A 5,000-nucleotide genomic window follows, 5' to 3' on the forward strand; every position below is an offset into this window, starting at 1 on the left:
TGAAAAAATTAGCGGCGCTGTTATTCTCCGCTTGTTTTGTTCCGCCGCCATAAAATGATTGTTCCAGCCTGTCTGCATTATTCCTATCTATTTCTCTCTTGGTGGAAGCGTTGCCAGGCATCATCCTCATGATTTTTATTTGACATGAATCGTCAGTCTCCAAGAGTCTCCTGAACAAGGGACAGGTGTTTCTTGTTTTGTTTAGCCTACCTAACATTATGATTGGAATTTTCCTTGCAAAGGAGAAGAGACCCAGGCCACCCATACTCACGGGAGTATATAACGATTCGTCTATGATGTGCGTCGGTAATTTGAGAATCTTTTTGAAGCATCTTCTTACCATTCTGTCGGCCTTCTTTAAAATCTTGATATTAATGGACGGTGACTGGAGCGAGTGAATATAGCGAGGGACGAGGTATTGCTTTATCAAAATCACTTTTTGTTGGGGCTTTAGGGGAGCACTCATCACCCTGGATAGTTGGTCATCTAGGGCAGTCAGGTTGCAGGGGGTAGCTCCAGCGTGGGTATAATGGTGACCCAGATATTTAAATGTTTCTGTAACAGACTTGATCGGTGGTATTGGCTTTCCGTCCACGTAGAATTTAGGGGTTGGGTGGAGGTATAATTTCTTCTTAGAAGGTACAACTGCTAGTGTCAGAGAGGTGCACTTTTCGGGGTTCAGCGTGAGAGACCGGTCATCGAAGAATCTACATGCGTACCTAAGGAGAAACTGTGCGTCCTTGGTATTTTCGGCCATTAGGAGGAGATCGTCAGCGTACCCCAAGACTGACAGGTTAGTCTCGCCAATCTGGATACCCTTCCTGATCTTCAGAGAGGTCATTAGTTCGTCCAGGACCATATTGAAAAGAATCGGCGATAGAGGGTCACCCTGTTTAACACCTCTACATATGTTCACTGAACCGACCTCCATCCCCGCACAAAATATAGTGGTCTTCTGGTCTTCGAAGTTAGCCATTATGTATCTCGACGTGCCCTCATCCACTCCGAACCTCCGCAGCGCTCTCAGGATGGACGAGTGAGAGACGCTGTCAAATGCCTTCCTTAAGTCCAAGGTTATCAGAGTTGCTGGTTTTCCTGATTTCCTTCTACCCTTTATGATCGTCTGAAGGGTGATGTTATTAGCGAAACATCCGTCTACGCTAGTGAATCCTCTCTGACACTCATCCAAGCCAACCGCCCCAGATAGTCTCTTCGCCATTATTTTATTGATAGTCCTCAGGAGAATAGATGTAACAGCAATCGGGCGCCAGTTATTAACGTTCTTCCGGTCTTGATCGCCCTTTGGGATCAAGACCGTTCTGCTGGTGCGCAGCATCTTCGGGACATAACCAGACAGCAGCATCAGGTTGAATAAAAACTCTAAGATGGGCACCGGGATCCTTCTGAGACGCGCAGAGTCTATGCCGTCCGGGCCAGCTGATGTATTCCCGAATTCCTTGATCGTCTCTAAGATGGTAGCAGAGACGATAGGACTGTAAATCTTACATTGATCGACTTTAGCATCGGTTATTCGAGCGCTGTCTACTGGTGGTCTCGTCTCAAAAATTCTCCTGTACTCATGCAATATATCCTCACCCCTAGGGGTGTCCGCTTGCGAGCCGGAATGCTCGCCGTCCAGAACCTCCCTCGCCAACTGCTTTCTGTTTGTTCTAAACTTATGCTGCATTTGTTTGAACTGTAAAGCTCTCCTCCTTCTTCTGCCAACTTCTTGAGCTGAGGTTTCAGTAGTCCTCAGAGCTCCACCACTCGATTGTCTGCCGTATTTGCGGCAAATCTCATCCATCCATTCATCGAAAGCCTCCCTGCAGCCATCCATCTTCATGCATACGAGCCGACAGACTTCAATCATTCTAGCATCTTCAAAAGCGACGCACATTTCAAGGAGATGCCTCAACACCGGATCCTCCGCTTCCCGCGGAATCTCATCGGAGACGCTCTCTCGCAGAACGGGCTCAATCGGTCCAGGAGCTCCGCTCTCGGACACGGTCTGTGTACTCAGGGGGGATCTCAAAGCCTCATCCGGCTCCACCACATCGACAACTAAGGCCGGAACAGGCAGCCGTATATCAGGCGGATCGTAGACGAATTCCTCGGGCTCAGTTCCCACCTCAAGCGGGGGCCCAGCATCGTCCTCATATGGCGCAAGGGAAACGGACTCCGCACGCTCCGACAATGCCCGATCTCTTGGAGCAAAAAGTGGCCTAGCACCGACAGGGTTAGAGTAAGCTCTAGACCTGGTGTTCGGTCTAGAGGGACCAGCTGACAGTAAGTCCTCCCTTGTGATGATGACTTCATTTTCCATCTCACGTTTGATACGTTCTAGTGTGTTTCTGTATTGCATTCCGTATCTCTTTTTCCTTATACCCTCCTTAGGTCTGTCGATCCTGGATGCCAGATAGTCCAGAAGTCCGTCTCCCTGATAGGTAGCCTCCAGCCTTGCCATCTCCTCAATTTCACCGTCCGTCCAAAACAGACGACGACTGCTGGACTCCACCTCTACATACAATTCCTGATTATACTCCTGCGGATGGGCCATGGAGAGATGTTTTCTCATGGCCATATAGTTCTTAAAGTTCAGGCCGCAGTACTGACACAGCGAGTCAGGGCACTCCACATTGGGTGGCCCCCGGCAGTATTTCCTCTGATGATCCTTCAAGCCCCTTTCCGTGACATAGGTTTTGCCACATATACACGGGTGCATAATGAGTTCGCAGCTGTGCGGGATGCAATTAAAACTCTCACACCAGCAATAAACAAAAATCAAGTCTTTATAATTTACGAACACAGAAAATCACGTCCACAACGTTTGAGTCTCTCTCACAAGTTAAAAAAAAAAAACCGTAGGATTGTGTGCCACGGGCGTCAGGGAAGGGAAGCAACGTCGACGGGAAGTTGACAACTCAGGGGCATATAAGAATCAAGACAGGATTTGATGAATAACCTCCCTCAGTCGTCGTGCCGCATGTATGTTGCTTATAAGGACCATTCCTGGACATCTAAAGTTCCGCAGGGCTCCTCCTCCAAATATTAGTCGCCAATATGTCTGGCCAAGTGCCCTCCCTCCAATTAGGGGCAAATCCGACGAGCCGTTTGGAAAATAGCTCCTGTAGCGTCGTAGCGCATGCGCATGGGTCTATAAGGGAAGAGCCGAGCCCCAGCTCTCCAATGAGCCCCATCTTGCTCGAATCGGTCCAGCCGTTCTTGAGATATCGGAGTTTCCATCTGCGCAAGCGCAGATGAAAAAGATTATGTGAGGGTTAGGTGACATTTTCCAAGGGTTTGCTAACGCACCTAACAAATCCTACAAAATTGGGGAGCATACTTAACTTTTTATTTTTGGTCCTCCACATCCGGATTATAGATGAACATCGCTCACTTTGGTCCTTTTGATGTTGTGGACTGTCTCCTAATCTGATTCAAGAACTGCCATGTCCATAAATTCGTCAATTTGGTCTTTCCTCCATTGCGCCGTCGCAGAACGCCAGGGCATGTGTCAAACGATCTCAGCTGTCCAATCGTCTTTGAATCTCCCAGATAGGCCCATCGGGCTGGTTGTTATAGCCGATTTTGCAAAGTTCCACTTTCATCTAGAGCCAGTGTATATGGAGGGACACACTTTTGGCTGGGGCAGTATATAATTCGCGTGTTTATGGAAAGATCGCGAATTCCGAAAAAATCTAGCAAAAACTTCCATAAACAACGTTCTCTCGGTTTTTACGTTGACAAAAGTCGAGGTAATTGATCTTTCCATTGAAAATGTTAACTTTTTATTAATGCATAATTCAGCTTATATTTGGTGGATTTGAGAGATTCTTACGAAAACTTAGTGATGGAAAAAAGCAGATTTTTTTGGTGGTATTTCGGCTTTTGTAAAAGCTCCAATGACGACGCTAGGGGATGTTGAAATTGGGGATAATTGATATGCAAAACTGAATAGAAAATAATTATTTGATTCTAGTTCACAACTCATTCCCTATTTGTTGGAGTGGAAAGATTCCTACGGGAACTACAAGATGAAAAATTGCAGATTTTTATGATGGTTTAACTGCTGTAGGAAGTGCCTTTATAGCAATGCTAGATGATGTTGAAATTTGGGATATTCCTCAAAAGAAAGAGAGTCATAGTTACTCCCGCCGTTTACCCGCGCTTTTTTGAATTTCTTCACGTTGACATTCAGAGCACTGGGCAGAAATCACATTGCGTCAACACCCGCTGGGGCCATCGCAATGCTTTGTTTTAATTAGACAGTCGGATTCTCCCAGTCCGTGCCAGTTCTGAGTTGATTGTTAGATGACGGCCGCAGAGATTACCCAGAGCACCCTTGCGAGCACTCACGGGGTCTCGAAGCTTGACGATTCCGCGGGAGGCCAAGACGCGGGACCGAGCTCGGATCAAACGTAACGCAAGCGAAACGCATCACCTCGCCCAGGCCCGGTACGTTAGCCGTGACCCACTTCCCCAACAAGCCCGACACGCCACAATCCTCAGAGCCAATCCTTATCCCGAAGTTACGGATCTAATTTGCCGACTTCCCTTACCTACATTATTCTATCGACTAGAGGCTCTTTACCTTGGAGACCAGCTGCGGATATGGGTACGAGCCGGCGCGACGCCTACACGTGGCCCTCTCCCGGATTTTCAAGGTCCGAGGAGAAGATCCGGACACCGCCGCAAATGCGGTGCTCTTCGCGTTCCAAACCATATCTCCCTGCTAGAGGATTCCATGGAACTCGAACGCTTATGCAGAAAAGAAAACTCTTCCCGGATCTCTCGACGGCGTCTCCGGGTCCTTTTGGGTTGCCCCGACGAACTCTCTTACGAGGGCCCGGTTTAATTTCGGTTCCGCTGCCGGGTTCCGGAATAGGAACCGGATTCCCTTTCGCCCGACGGGCGTGCGTCACGCGTCAAGATGCATAGCATTTCTGCCACCACTTATAAACACGATTAACAACGCCACATCAACATCGGCTTTCGCCTAG

The 5,000-nt window shown here is 48.1% G+C and overlaps 1 pseudogene; it reads right to left on the minus strand.

Annotated features, from left to right (window-relative positions):
• The window catches only part of LOC123688237, a 9,260-nt pseudogene that overhangs the window by 2,428 nt on the left and 1,832 nt on the right, over positions 1-5,000 (minus strand).

The sequence above is a fragment of the Harmonia axyridis genome, chromosome X, assembly GCF_914767665.1.
Source record: "Harmonia axyridis chromosome X, icHarAxyr1.1, whole genome shotgun sequence".
NCBI lineage: Eukaryota > Metazoa > Arthropoda > Insecta > Coleoptera > Coccinellidae > Harmonia > Harmonia axyridis.